This window comes from Zootoca vivipara, chromosome 2 (assembly GCF_965207765.1).
Source record: "Zootoca vivipara chromosome 2, rZooViv2.hap1.1, whole genome shotgun sequence".
NCBI lineage: Eukaryota > Metazoa > Chordata > Lepidosauria > Squamata > Lacertidae > Zootoca > Zootoca vivipara.
Window position 1 is genome coordinate 12681889 of NC_142584.1, and position 15810 is coordinate 12697698.

Below are 15810 nucleotides of genomic sequence, written 5' to 3' on the forward strand. Positions count from 1 at the left end.
AGGGGAAGGTGTCTAAATTTCGTGCTACGAAAGGTCAAGTCTCGCAACCTTGTGCAATTTCCTCCAATGTGTTTTTTGTTTTTCTTTCTTTTCTTTTTTGGCTGCTTATATCCCCTTAGTGCTTCAACCTTTTGAAAAGAGTGTGTGTGTGTGTGTGTGTGTGCTGCTTTAAAGCAAATGATGGGAGCTAAACTTCCCCTACTGAGTTCCAAGTTACTGAAGTCTTGATAGCCCCAATTGCAATTTTGTGGGCGGTTGCTTCACTTCGTGCCGTGGCGCTCTGATCTGTATAGTTCTAGGATTAACACAATTCACAGGCTGAAGTGCTAGCAAATCTTTCAGGGCTGGTATACTCTGAACAGCTTCTGACAAGCCCGCACAACGGAAGACATGTATGCTGGGCCTTCAAAGCTGCGGTGCTCTCCCCTGTGCAGATACGTTCCACTCCCTGCCAGCTCTGGCGTTGCAGCACTCGTGGTTATTAGGAGACTGGAGCTGCCGGAGCCCTGCCAGCTTCTCCTTCTCTGAGATGCAGAGGCCAGCATCAACAGAACCCAAAAATTACATCCCTTGTGACTGCAGGACAAGCTGAGCCAGAGGACAGGGGGGAAAGACACCGGAGGGCAGATGGAGGACACAGGGAGAACACAAACACACACAGTACCACAAACAACAGAAGAGATTGGTAGAAAAAATATATACATCCATGTGCTCTCACCCTGCCCAGAAAGGGCAATAGGGAAATCCAGAATTTATAGGGAACACAGATCAGATATTAGGGGGGGAGGGGAGGAATGGGACAGAACAAACCTTCCTCAGTTCCCAATTAGCTCCATTCTGTGCTGAATCCAGGCAGCTGAGTCAGCCAGACGCAGCAAAACAACTCATCATTGTTATCTAGCCTCAGCTCAGCCTCCCACCTCAAAGCGTTGGAAGCCAGTCATTAATTAATCATTGTTTAGGGGTTTGGCTGTGCTCTGCCGATGGAGAAACTGAGGCACAGATATGCTGCGGTACGGCCCCGGCGCTCTCATCAAGGTCTCACGCCGTCAGCAAAAGGAGGGAGACTCCAGGGTCACAGCGCTGCCTGCTGCTCCCTCTTATCACAGGCTCACAGTAGCTCTGCAGGCTTTGCTGAAATCAGTGCCAGTATTTGCAGCCCACTCAAGGCTGGGTGCAAGCCTTTATGGAGAGATCCTTTACCTGCAAATGTACCGCCCCCTCCACCCACCAAGCAACTTCCACGAGGCTTTTAAAACAGCCTTTGCCAACTTGTGCCTTCCAGATGTTTTGGAAGAAAACTCACATCAACCCCAGCGATCGCAGCTTAATAGAATCCTACCACATAGGTCCTGGGGCCTGGACTGTATCCATAGACTGATGTCAATGGTTAGTCAAATGAAACATTTGCTGAAGAACGCAAAACATCACATTTCTTGGGGCTGGAGAACTGAAAGAAGAGCCCCCTCATTATTCTTTTTCTTAAACACACACACACACTATCATTCTGTTCCCCGCTTCCACAAAACACAAAGGTGTTAAAAATGTATTTTCCACTCCAATATTCCAATAAGGAATCCAAGCTCTCAAAATCGTAATCCACTAGCAGTAAGTTAAAGGAATCAACACTTCTTTTTATTAATCTGGACTATACCTGCATCTATACCCTTATGTACTATACTGCCCTATGTATTCTGAACTGAGAGCGAAATACATTTGTGAACTATTGTGTAAGATGCCTGATATGGATGATTGAGTGAATCACATATTTGCTGTCTGGATCCAGTAAGTTCATGAGTTGCAAGATTTGCGGTTGCAGCCCCAAAACTGAGAACGTTCATCAATATGGTGGACTGTAAAGACTGATCGGTAATGTAATATAGAAACTTATTTTTGTAGGTTTGAAATTTAATTTATATATGTATAACTTGGTTATCACTGTATTTTAACAGTGTCTCTATGCATATTCTATGCACAGCATGCATATAATGTTGTTGTTTAGTCGTGTCCGACTCTTCGTGACGCCATGGACCAGAGCACGCCAGGCATATAATACCCCCCTTTTTTTGGTTGCAATGACCAGGATGGTCGCAACAACAAATAACCTTTGACTTGATACCCTACATTCCCCACCCCAAACATGCAATGCAATGCAATCTCATTCATCTATTAAAGGTAAACCCCATTGAGTTCAATGGTCATCTGCCTCACAAAGAGGTAGCAATGCTTCTGAATACCAGTGGCTAGAAAACACAAGAGTGGAAGAGTGCTCCTGTGCTCAGATCCTGCTTCCGGGTTTCCACAAAGGCATCTGTAAGAACAGGATTCTGGACTAGGTGGACCATTGGCTTGATCCACCAGGCTCTTCTAATGTTCTTATAAGCCCCCGCCCTTAATGCTGACCAAGTGGTGGCAGACGGTGGCTTCAGTTATGAGGAAAAGACACTCTATGCGCACACAAACGTGCCTCTCTCTTTTTATTTCATCTATTTCGGGACAGCCATGCTGTTGAAAATAAAGGTCAACAGCACAAAAAAATCTCAGCTTTGAGGCTTAAAATACGATAACTTACAGGCCAAGTCTTTCGGACAGACATGCAATTATTTTGTTTTGACAGGAATGTTCTCCAGAGGTGCGGCACATTCTGGAGTCTTGGTGCTAACAGCAAACAACACAACGTACCCTCAGTCATTCAGACATCACACAGAGACAAGGGTACTGTCCTTGTAGGAGGAACACCGAGCCAGCGCCCAGTTCCTAGCTGCATAGGGTTCCAGTGACCTTGTGGGTGGGAAAACAAGGGATATCCAGCCATTTTAGGAATGCACGCCTACATGATGTCACCATCCAAATACTTCCTCTCCCATGCAGTTAATGTAGTTCTAGCCGTGAAAACACAGTGGCTCATCTTCCAGCCTGGGGCCATTCAACACTTGCCGCTAATAATCCCAGTCTGCCCAGCACCTCCAGAACCAGACTCCCTGCAGGGGGTGCTGGGATGAACCAGACAGGCCCATTAAATCAAAAGCAGCCAGCACTCAGATCCCTTTTAACCCAATGAGCGAAGCAAGAGAAATTTGCCCGTCTCCTTTGCTGGAGGCAAAAGTAGGTTATGGAGTGAGTTGCAGAAATCTTCCTGCGTTCTCTAGCGTAGAGTGGGGGATGGAACAGATCTGAGAGGCAGGCAGGCTGGCAGGCTGGCTGGCTGGCAGAGGGAAACACAAAACAGATGCAGGAGAAAACCCCATTGCTCCCCCCCCCACAAATATATGCCTGTCCATGCTGTGACTCAAAAGTGTGACAGTGTTTGGATGGAGACGAGATGCCTGTTTGCCAACACTTGTCTGTGACAACATATTTAGATCTGTACAAAAACGGTGTTTATCTTACCTTTTCCTGCTAGATTCAATAGATCGCCCTGTAGGTTGCCAGTTCCAGAAAGAATTATCGGTGAACAAGTGAATAATTGCTTCACAACTCGCAAGCCATTCTTTCCCAGTGCCCTCCTGGGGATAATAATACTGGCCTACCATGCAGGACTGTTTTAAGGATTGCTGAGAACCAGGCAATATATGCAGTAGGTGAGAGTACTGAACCCTGGGTTCTAATCCTTAGCCATCAAGTTCGTTGGCTAAACTTGGGCTAAATTTCTATCTAACTGACCTTACATGGTTGCTGTGGTGGTAAAATGGGTTACCTTCATGCACAATACCACAACATTTTAGAGGGAAGGCAGGATGCAAATGAGATAAATTTAAGCTGAAATAAAAAACACTGAGGACGCATCGTTTCTTCTCCAGAAAGGATACTTGTAATCTCCTCGCTTTGCTTTATTTTGTTGCCACTCTAGATTCCATCAGATCTGTATCCAGGAATCCTAAACTTATTTGCAGTCTCTCTCTGGAATACCTGATCTCAAGAAAAACACCTGGTTCACCACATACATTTCCATGTGGCAAAGACATGGTCCTTGCACAGAGAAGGTCACAGGCTAAAAGCTGCGTGTCTACTTTGCTCAAGAGCAGGACGTGGAAGGAAGGGCTCTGGGTTTTTTTTTCTACCTGGAAATGCAGAAACAGTGTAGGGCAGCAAAATATTGCAAGTGCACACCCCAAAGCAGCCACCGTACCAGTGATTATGATGGGCTGCAGTGCAGATCCTCCCAAGGGTCAACCAACCCATCCTTCTACATGAACACTGGTGCGGACACAACCTATAGAGGAAGTGGAACAAAGGTGAGGGGAAGAAGCAATTTAGAGGAATAAGGGAAAACCCAGGGGTTTGAGACTATGGATCAAAATCCAAGCAGGGAATTAATGCCAGAAGAAAGGATTAAACTTGTGCAGACCAGCTACCTAACTGCCGAGTCCTTCCTGGAAGCTCCAGATTTTGGACATCAAGAGGCTCAGCGTTTCTAACATGGGTAACCTAACAGGTTGCCCTCATCTTTTTGTGCCTCCATCTTTTCTATCACCCACAGAGCTGCACACCTATTTCTAAGCATTGAGAGACAAGAGCCCTTTTCACCAGGGCCAGCCATTTCTTTTCCTGCCCGCAGACGTTGTAAACCGGGCCCCTGAATAATTCATAATCACCATTATGCCATGACGTGGTAGTAAAAAGGCAAAGGAAGCAGCAACTTCACTGAAGCTAAGCAAGCCTGAGCTCTGGTCTGTGTCCTAGTGGCCTTGAGCTCCATTGTGGAGGCAAATTTTTGCATGCTGCTTCATAAGAACTGGGAAGGCTTCTTCCACAGGGCTAATTGTGGTTTGTCCTCATGTGGTTGGTCCTATATGTTCAGTGCCATCCTGGCTGAAAGACACTCAGATCACATGGATCAAGGATGGCTAACCTACGGCTGTTGTGGGACAACAACTTCCATCCTCTTAAACCATTGGCCATTTCAACTTGGGCTGATGGAAGCTGGAACCCAAGATCATCTGGAGGAAAAGCACAGATCAACCACGTTCCAGACATAAACAATCCCTACTGGTACACATGTTCCTCAAGAAGTGAGCTGAGAGTGTGAAATTGAATGAGCCATCACAGAACTCGCTGCAGAATATTTCTGCAGGGAGCTCCATTCAGCTTTGAGACATCAAAGCCCTCTGTTGGGCATATGTCAGAGGATGGGGCATCACATGGCTCAGTCGGTAGAGCATGCGAATCTGAATCTCAGAGTCGTGGGTTCGAGCCCCACGTTGGGCAAGAGATTCCTGCGTTGCAGGGGGTTGGAGTAGATGACCCCTCATGGTCCCTTCCAACTCTACAGTTCTATGATTCTATGTAGGACTGAGCTGCAGGGCTGCACTACAGGCCCTGCTCCCAATGTTGTATGGTGTCGCTACTCCTGACCCTAATGACTGCACTTTAAGTGCAGACACCTGCAAAGGATAGTCCCACTCGCATAAACCTGTAAAACATAGACTTGCCATGCATTCTGGAACCCAGCATGAAATCCAGAACATATGAAAACCTAAGTGTCTATGTGTGTAGGCTTTGCTTTCTGTGCTTTTCCATGGCATCTGTAGCTGATATGTGGGTGCTGAGTGGGTGCTGCAGGCCATTGCAGGGCAGGAAGGCTCTGCAGCTTCGTTCCATGCTTGAAGGAGGTCAGTATGTTAAGTCACAAGCGACGAGAAATCAAGCAACGTTGCATGCATGTGTGAGCCAGCCTCCCTACCCACAATAATATGTTGGGGCAGACTGCAATTTCTTGTAACGGTGGAGAAAGGGGGCCACTCTTCAGAGGAAAGTGCTACAAAATGCACACAGAACACTGAATCTGACAGCTGCTTAGATCTCCTCCCCTCCTCTCTGCAACATAAAACAAATTGGGACATCAGGAAAATCCAGATGTATGGCAGCCCAAGTCGGCAGTGCCGTTTTCCCATAGAAATAGCTCAAGAATTGCATTTTTTAAAAGCGATTTTGCCCAAAAACCTTAACAACTTTTCTGTCTGAATTTTCACTGTTTGAAATATGACTAGACAAGACACAGCATGCTTCCTCTGGCTGCTGAGAGAGCAGAGGAGCTGCTGAATTTTTATACTCTTTGCAAGGCCTGCCCTTGTCTGTCCCCTTTTGACCTGTGGCCTTGTTGACTGCAGGTCGCCAAGTGAGAAGGAGGCATCTTCTACAGAAGGGGAATCAGATTTTTGCCCCAGCCTACGGACAGTACAGTACTCCCTTCTGAGCAACCTTCCCCACATGCTAGTGGTGGGCGAGACAAGTGGGGTGGAGAAACAAATGTAAATTTTGAACTTTGGACAGTGGGCTTGCTTCTACAAGCAGGAGGCATTGTCAGAGTTCAAGGACACAATGCAGCCAGGCAAAAACACTGGTTTTGTTTTTTTTGCAAACTAGGGCCAGTGAGGGTTGTGTCCTTGGGAAGATTTCCAAAGGTCAGATATAGTGAGGCCTGTATTTGGCTCCCAAGCCTGAGGTTCTTCACCTTTTCTAGGGTCAGGCTGATCTAAAGCAGAAACCTGGATTCCTGTTCTGAGACCCTCTTGTTGAGCCTTTCCCCATTAGGTGCCCACCAGTCGTTTTAGACTACAACTCCCATCACTCCCAACCAGCACTGATGGGAGTTGTAGTCCAAAATGTATGCAAGGGAACCAAATGGAAGAGAACGGCTAAAACCCAGTCTTGGTCCTTCCAGAGACCAAAGGCATCCTTTGTCTGTGGGGAGTCCTTGGTTCAAACTCAGCTATGGCCTTACCAGATGGCTTTATGGGAGTCGCTGTACTCCAAAGCCTCAGCTTTCCTCCATTTGAAATGCAGGGGTGATAGTAATGACCCAGCCTCCTGGGCTGTTGCTAAGAATTACTGGGATCATGTCTGTGTATATGACCTCCATGTACTAGAAAAGTTAAAGCTTTGGAGAAAGGCTTATAACCAGGCTAATTCCAAAAGTTTAGGGCGGAGGGCAAAAATGCCAGGGAGGTTTCTTGTGTCACTAGTTCTAGAAACCTAGGGCAGAGTATTATGCCCATTTAGCAGATGGAGAAGTCCTCCCGAGTGTGACATCATACCCTCCGACATTTCTCCAATGAAAACAGGGGCTTTCCCCAACGAAAAGCAGGACATTCCGGGATCCAATCAGAAACCGCAGCAGCTTCTGAAAATCCGGGACTGTTTACCTGGAAAACAGGGACCCTTGGAGGGTCTGTGTGGAAGACAGAGGCCGGGCAAGTAGCGCAGAACAGAACCCAAGCTGAGAAGTGAACGTCTGGATAAAAGGAATGAGGCAATCTGAGGCACAGGCGAGCAGTTTCGAGGTGGACACTCCTCCTGTAAGTGGAGGGGGGGATCCTTCATAGAGGCTCTTTCCTGGCGTGATCCCTTGGGGTCCCCCCCCCCAGAGAGAGCGCGAGAGAGAGCGCTTTCTTCTCCAGCCGCCCACGCCGCATCATTCAGCCACCCGCTTCGTAGACTCTGCAGACAACAAGCCGACCGCCCTCCTCCTCGGGGCACGCCGCTGCCTTGCCATCTATTTCCTCGCTCCCTCGGAGGATCGAGAGAGAGAGGGATACAGGCGGGGCCGAGGATAGAAAGCAAAGCATGAGGGGGTGGGAGTGGGGGCCGTAGGCTTGGGAAGATGGCTGGGGTGGGATCAGCGAGAATCAACAGCTTCGCCGGCCTGCGCTTCCCATGTCCTGCGAAATGCGCCCAGCGCTGCTCCTGGGTGGGTGGTCGGTGGTGGTCTCTAAGGACGAAGGTGGGCTGGACAGATCTAGATTGGTTCTCTCCCTGGCGGCTTGGAAACTCCTGCATCCCTCCCTCCCTCCGTCCCTCTCTCCCCCCCCCCTCCGCTTTTGTGTGTCACAGGATCTGGTGAAAGCAGCCGCCCACACCCGCGCGCATACAAACAAACAACTCCCGGAGGCCATTGGAGGCTGCGCGCCCTGCACGGTGCGGCACTGCTGCAAGGTGCAGGCGGGCGGGCGGGCGGGCGAGGAGAGACAGATGGTTGGGGTTTTTGTAAAAGGGAGCCCCTCCTCTTCCCCAGCTGCTGGAGCCAAACACTTCCTTTTCCATGCAGCCAAGAAGTAGCAGCAGCAGAAGCAAGCAAGCAAGCAAGCAGGAGGGCGGGCGCGCACACACTTTTCTCCTCCAGGCCTTCAGCCAGAGCAGTCGTCTCTCCTCTTGCCTGCTTGTGAGTCACACGCGGGCGAGCGGGGGGGGGGCATATGAGAGAGAGAGAGAGAGAGAGAGAGAGAGAGAGAGAGAGAGAGAGAGAGAGAGAGAGAGAGAGAGAGAGAGAGAGAGAGAGAGAGAGAGAGAGAGAGAGAGAGAGAGAGAGAGAGAGAGAGAGAGAGAGAGAGAGAGAGAGAGAGAGAGAGAGAGAAGCGTGACAAGCATCCCCGCCCCGAGCGACACCGTCTGATTGAGAAAGAGGTTGCCCTACGCACAAGGACGCTTAAAAAAAGAAAAAGGAACCAGCAATGCATCCGAAATAAGTGGATCGGGTTAGCACCCCTACTGACATACGATTGTAGAGTTGGATGAGGATCATCTAGTACAGGCATCCCCAAACTTCGGCCCTCAATTCCCATCTTCCCTGACCACTGGTCCTGCTAGCTAGGGATCATGGGAGTTGTAGCCCAAAACATCTGGAGGACCGCAGTTTGGGGATGCCTGATCTAGTCCAACCCTCTGCAATGCAGGAATATGCAGTTGTCCCATACAGGGATCGAACCTCCGACCTTGGCGTAATCAGCACCACGCTCTTAACCAACTGAGCTAACAAGGCAGAAGGATGCTTGCAAAAGGGTAGTGGTCGCCCTGGCCCTGACTTGGTTGTCAGCAGCACCGTGTGCTGGTTTGAGAGGCTGCGATTCTAGAAAAGCTTCTCTGGGAGTAAGTAAGCCCTGCTGCCAGCGGAGGATTTGCTTCTGTATAAAAAAATGCACAGGGTTGCAGTGGAAAGCAGGCTAAGGAGCGCTCCCCGTTTGTGTATTCTCCTCCCAATGCTACCAGAGACACAGAAAGGCATATCTCCCACGTGGGCACAGGCTGCTGCCCACACACAGATGCTTCTGTACTGAGCTACTTTCCAGTGGGAAAGTGGCCTTGGAGCAGTGATCTGTTCAAAGGCAGCGTCCCCCCCCCCAAACAAAATACATGAAAGCATTATCTCTCCTCGCTCTGTGTGTCCTCCGAAACAAGGTTGTCCAAGTTTATTATCCGCCTCCCAACCGAGAAAAACGCAATGGAGTATTTGTGCACTTCACTCATGCAACTATCAACACAGGTGACCCAAACCTGCCAGAGATGGGGGACTGGTGTCCTTCCAGATATTGCCGGATAACAGCTCCCATGATCCCTGGCCAATGACCATGTAGGCTGGGGCTGATGGGAGTTGGACTACCAGCAATATCCAGAGGGCCACAGGCTCTCCATCCCAGATAAACATACACATATCCCCCCCCCCAAGACTATAGTCCAGAATCTTGCACACCTTTTCTCTCCTTATCCCTTTGCCCCCAGGCTGTGGTTAACTGGTCCTAGAGGACTCTTTCAGTGAATGACCCTACGTTTTGGAAAACACTGAATGTTTATGGACCCGGCATGACTGGAACATGTGTCCATAGATGCACCTTTGCTGGGACTGGAAATATAAGCCTCAGAGGTCTCACCCTTGATTTATTTAAAACATTTATATCCCACCTTTCCCCTGACTCAGGCATACTGGTACGAGTACACCGAGATCAAACACAATTCTGTAAGATTAACCCCGCTGCAAAACTTTGCATGCTCACTTCAGAGTATTTTCCAAAGACCAGGACTTGCTTCTAATATCCATGCATAGGATCAGGTCATAAGACTCTTGGATCAAACAATATTTCAGACTATGGCTGCTCTGTAGGTATGTGAAACATCCCATCATTCACCGTCATTTTGAAGGCCTGATGCCATCTACCATTCAGATATTCTAAATTATGTTTTATGCTAACTGCAGAGCTGGTTTGGACTTCATCTTAACTAAGGTTTGGCTGTCAGGTCCAAGCTTCAGGCTTGTATATGCCCATGTCTTCCAAACCCAAGAATCAGCAAATTACAATGTTATCTATAGCTGAACCACTCCACTGTGCAGAACTCAAATTATGGTTTGAGCACCCCGATGTACAGGCGAATCATGGTATAGGCCTGCTTGTCTATTTTTATTTCCCATCTGCTCAGCGTTCTCATATCTAAGTGCAGTAATCTGGAGGTGAAGACAGGCCGTTGCAAAACCAATCATGCCAAACCCACTTAAAACCATGGTTTCCAGTTATGATTTGCTGGCTGACGGCAAACCATGATTTGTCAATTCAGACTCCATGCCAAGCCACACTTTACTTCCTTAACTATCGTTTAGCAGGATGTCTAAACTGAACGGGAATATGCTGAGGTACTCAAAGATTGAACGTCCAGCTGCACAGGGCAGGGGTACATATCCTCTGCCCCCCCATATATTTGCTGGATTTCAATTCCCATCACCCCAACCACTGGCCATGCTAGCTGAGGCCAACAGGTGTTGTAGTCCAACAGTATCACAGGCACCAGGTCTCCAAACCACTTCCAAAGTGGATAGCTGACCTGATGGAACGGAAAACAACAGCTACTACTTATCAGTTTGCCAATAATCAACTAGTCTCCACCCCCACCACCCCCACAATAATAACAATAACAATAACAATTTATTTATACCCCGCCCATCTGGCTGGGCTTCCCCTGCCACTCTGGGCGGCTTCCAACAAACATTAAAATACATCAAATATCACAGATTAAAAACTTCCCTAAACAGGGCTGCCTTTAGGTATTTTCTAAATGTCTGGTAGTTGTTTATCTCTCTGACCTCTGATGGGAGGGTGCTCCACAGGGCGGGTGCCACTACCGAGAAGGCCCTCTGCCTGGTTCCCTGTAGCTTTGCTTCTCGCAGTGAGGGAACCACCAGAAGGCCCTCGGCGCTGGACCTCAGTGGCAGAACGATGGGGGTGGAGACGCTCCTTCAGGTATACTGGACCGAGGCCGTTTAGGGCTTTAAAGGTCAGCACCAACACTTTGAATTGTGTTCGGAAACGTACTGGGAGCCAATGTAGGACTTTCAAGACCGGTGTTATGTGGTCTCGGCGGCCGCTCCCAGTCACCTGTCTAGCTGCCGCATTCTGGATTAGTTGTAGTTTCCGGGTCACCTTCAAAGGTAGCCCCACGTAGAGCGCATTGCAGTAATCCAAGCGGGAGATAACCAGAGCATGCACCACTCTGGCGAGGCAGTCTGTGGGCTGGTAGGGTCTCAGCCTGCGTTCCAGATGGAGCTGATAAACAGCTGCCTTGGATACAGAATCAACCTGCGCCTCCATAGACAGCTGTGAGTCTAGAATGACTCCCAGGCTGCGCACCTGGTCCTTCAGGGGCACAGTTACCCCATTCAAGACCAGGGAGTCCTCCACACCTGCCCGCCTCCTGTCCCCCACAAACAGTACTTCTGTCTTGTCAGGATTCAACCTCAATCTGTTAGCCACCATCCAACCTCCAACAGCCTCCAGGACCTTCACCGCCTTCACTGGTTCTGATTTGAAAGAGGTAGAGCTGGGTATCATCCGCATACTGATGAACACCAGCCCAAACCCCCGATGAGCTCTCCCAGCGGCTGCATATAGATGTTAAAAAGCATGGGGGAGAGGACAGAACCCTGAGGCACCCCACAAGTGAGAGCCCAGGGGTCTGAGCACTCATCCCCCACCACCACTTTCTGAACACAGCCCAGGAGGAAGGAGCGGAACCACTGTATGACAGTGCCCCCAGCTCCCAAGCCCTCTAGACGGTCCAGAAGGATGTTATGGTTGATGGTGTCAAAAGCCGCTGAGAGATCCAGCAGGACTAGGAAACAGCTCTCACCTTTGTCCCTAGCCCGCCGGAGATCATTGACCAGTGCGACCAAGGCAGTTTCAGTCCCATGATGAGGCCTGAATCCCGACTGGAAGGGATCCAAACGGTCCACTTCTTCCAGGCGTGCCTGGAGTTGTTCAGCAACCACTCGCTCAATCACCTTGCCCAAGATGGAAGATTTGAGACTGGGCGATAGTTGGCCATATTGGCCGCATCTAAAGATGGTTTTTAAAGAAGCGGTTTAGTAACTGCCTCTTTCAGCAGGTGTGGGAAGGCTCCCTCACAGAGAGAAGCATTCACCACCCTGCAAAGCCCATCGCCCAGCCCTTCCCGGCTAGCTTTTATAAGCCAGGATGGGCAAGGATCAAGGAGACAGGTGGTTGGTTTCACTCGTCCAAGCTGAGGTCCAGCTCCGAGGGCCTTCTGGCAGTTCCCTCCCTGCGTGAAGCGAGGTTACAGGGAACCAGGCAGAGGGCCTTCTCGGTAGTAGCGCCTGCCCTGAGGAACGCCCTCCCATCAGATGTCAAGGAAATAAGCAACTATCTGACTTTAAGAAGACATTGGAAGGCAGCCCTGTTTAGGGAAGTTTTGAATGTTTGATGTTTTATTGTGTTTTTAATATTCTGTTGGGAGCTGCCCAGAGTGGCTGGGGGAACCCAGCCAGATGGGTGGGGTATGTATGTATTTATAAATAAATATGTAAATAAATAAATAAAATGTTGTTGTTGTCATCATCATCTCTGAAGGGCATTATTTGGGTAAATGTTGTTCCATACCTTGGGATCTCCCAAGTTCCTTAAACCTCCATCAAACAGTTATCAGCTATTGTGAAATCCACACTCTTGCAAAAGACAGGCCTGTTTTGCACACAAGACTAACAATATGCCATACAAGTAATGCTTCCTTTACCATTTTGATAGAGAGGTCTCGTTCAAATGGGGGCCTGACCCTCATTTATAAGAAGGGCTGTGATTCTGCCAGAACATAAGACTGTGGTATTTGGAAGAGAACACAGCCTCCTGCTAATTTCATTCCCCCCCCCAACTCTCTCTCTGCATGACGCAAAGATGTGTTTGAAAATGTGTAGGCAATGCTTGCCAAAAGAGGTGGCTAAATAGGATTTCCAGTGGGTTAGAGGAGAGGCTTTTAATGCCCAGCTGGCTCATTACCCCTAATCATGATTAGCAAAACCAAAAGAAGTCATGCAAAATACTAAAATGCAGAATTGTTGGTTTTTTTAAAATAAAAAATATGCACATTTCTCTTGTTATGTGTTGGTTTCTCTCTGTGTGTGTGTGTTTTTTTAATACAGAGGCATACAGAACCCGGCTTCTCCTGCTGCAGTTTTCTTTGCGGGGAGGGGTAAGCACAAATCTGTTTATAGTTCAAGTAATTTCACTCTTCCTAACACCAAGGATGGGTAGAATAAATATACAAGTCCAGAAGCACACAAACAAATCCAAGATTCAAGGGAACTGGCTTCATGAAGTTCCCAAGGTCAGGGCTGGCCCTACCATTAGACAGAGGGAGTCAGCTGCTTCAGGCAGCAGTTGCTACTGGGTGACAAGGAGGTGTTGGGAAGCAGAGCTGTGTGTGCCATCTGCCCTGCCCTACCTAAGGCTACATTGTCCCTCCTTTTGCTAGTATTGAAGTGAGAGTCAGCTGTCAATCAGGTCGGCTTCAGGACAAGACTTTGCCTTCTTGTCTTTCTGCCTCGGGCAGCAAAATGACTTGGGCTACCCCCTGCAGGAACCCCATCATTGCCAGCCTCTTAGTAGTGACAAGAAGTTTAATTCAGAGAATGCTATGGTCAAGATTGCAGTGTTATTATGTGCCCATGATGGCAGGTATTGATTTGGAGTGTCCTGAAAGGGCGGCAGATGGTTTCGTTATTTAATTTATTAGCATGATTTTTATTTATTTTTTAAATACTGCTGGGGCAGAGGAAGAGTCGCTTATGGGATTTCCTGCCTCAATCAAGCCACACTGAATGAATAGCCCCCCTGGTCGTGAACTACGAGCCAACTGCACAAATTCAGGAAAGCCAGGAGTGGTGCCAGAGACGAGAAGCCATCCAGAGAAGAGAATGCTCTGCAGCGCTGCCAGCGGACGGCAAAGTCAGGCATTTACTGGTGCCCAAATGCAAACCGCTTCCTGCCCAACAACACCCCCCCCCCCTATTTTCACTATAAACAGAGCACCTACAAGGGTATGTGAGATAATTCTCAGTTGGAATTCCCCACCTCTTCCAGGCCAGAAATGGGGGGGGGGGGCACTGTCATCTGAACTTACCTTGCAACTAAGGCCACCCAAGGCAGAATGCTCATTCATTCAAGAGCTCTGCAAGCTCATTCGCTTCCTGCGTGGGGTGCAGAAATGGCACCCCGGTTTTTCAGGGAGAAACAAAGGGGGGGGAAGAAAATAGCAACAATGCTCAGCATGCAAAATGAATACACGTTTCCCCAGCTGAAGCGGAATACAGTAGTCATCCAGTCACACTCAGCTCATGACAAAAGAATCACATAATTCTAGAATTGGAAGGGATCCCCGATGGTCATCTAGTCCAACCCCCTACAATGCAGGAATCTCAATACAAGGTTGCCCATCCAATTTGAAACCATAGCGGACCCTGCTTAGCTTTGCAAACGTGCCAGCAGTTTCATTGCTGCGCCCATTCTTACCCATGATGCCCTCCTGAAATTCAGGGTTCTGCTCCAGCTCTGCAGAGCTGTCCCCTTCTCACCCCACTGCTACTTCCTGAACAATGGGCGATAAGGTGCCCTTGCTCTAACCACAAGGCCACATGTCCTCTGCAGAGGTATCTCCCCACTCTTGAGAAACCCCAGAACCCCGAATTCCCAGGCAACGTCCTCCAACCTACAACTACGCACTCTGTTTCCAAAGCCCTTTTCGGGATCCAGGATTTAATCTTACTTATTTCCAGCAGGCCAGCATGCTTGCAGTTGGGGTTCCAGGGTGCAAGCTCCCCTCCCAGCAAACCAAGATGAAGCAGCGCCAGCCAACTTCTGTTTCCCTTCTGTAACTTGCGCGAAGGGGGCGCGGGGCTTACCCCACCGCCCGATCTCCCGGCTTACTCTTTCCTGACTTTTTTTTTTTTTTTAAGAGTCATGGAAGACACAGAAACCGCCCAGAACGCATCTGCCTTTGGGACCCGGGAGGCTCCAATCGGCAGCTGCTGCAGGCAGAAGAGGAGGAGGCAAAAAATAAAAAGAAGAAGAGCCCTCTGATGGTGAAGAGAGAACTCCCAGGCTCCGCCTGGCTCGGATCGAGCTCGGTGGGATCATCTGGGGTTCCCTGCACGCAGAAAGCCAGCCCTCCCGACCCCGGTGGCCCATGCAATCCCTTACCTGGAGGGCGAGGGGTCTCCAAGGGATGGGATGGGTGGAGGTTGAGGTCTGGGCTGGAAGAAAGAGCAGCAGCAGGAGGAGGAGGAGGATCCTCGGGGGTTCCCAGCAGTTTCCTCTCTCTGGCTGGGAGCAGGTGGCTGCTGAAGCCCTGGCGCTGATGTCACCAGGCTCGGGCGGCTGCTGTTGCTGCTGCTGCCTCCTCTATTCTGCTGTCTCCTCCCCAGCCAGCCCCATGCAGGAGGCAGAGGCAAAAAAGACAGGGCTATGAATTATTTAAAGGTGCAGAAGCCATTTGCAGGCGAAAGGGAAAGCAGCGAGGGAGATTGCAAAATAAAAATAAAGAAATATGCGCGCGCGCAATCCGCGCCGGCGCCTCTTACTTCCGAAATGCGGGACACGCACGTCGAGGAGAATCCTTGCAGTGAACAGAGGGGGGAAGATACCCACCAAGAAGGGACTCCCCCTGCCCCAGCACTCCTTTTAGGGGTGCCAACTTGAATATAATATAATGGGGGGGGGCAAATAAACTCTACCCTGCAGAATCTTTATATAGATAAATACA

The 15810-nt window shown here is 49.2% G+C and overlaps 1 protein-coding gene and 1 non-coding gene across 4 annotated transcripts in view; both read right to left on the bottom strand.

Annotated features, from left to right (window-relative positions):
- Positions 1 to 15456, bottom strand: part of BAZ2A (bromodomain adjacent to zinc finger domain 2A) — a 63331-nt gene extending 47875 nt beyond the window's left edge. Inside the window, exon 1 of one of the 3 annotated variants that reach the window (XM_035103552.3) lies at positions 15249 to 15456. The gene's annotated coding sequence lies outside the window, so the exon portion shown is untranslated. Of the gene's footprint in view, positions 1 to 14814; positions 14984 to 15248 lie in introns of those variants that run through there. The other 2 variants (XM_088662928.1, XM_088662923.1) reach the window with 2 other exon arrangements.
- Positions 8684 to 8758, bottom strand: TRNAI-GAU (transfer RNA isoleucine (anticodon GAU)). The gene has a single exon. It is a non-coding gene; the product is annotated as a tRNA-Ile (tRNA).
- Positions 15457 to 15810: the final 354 nt, after the last annotated feature.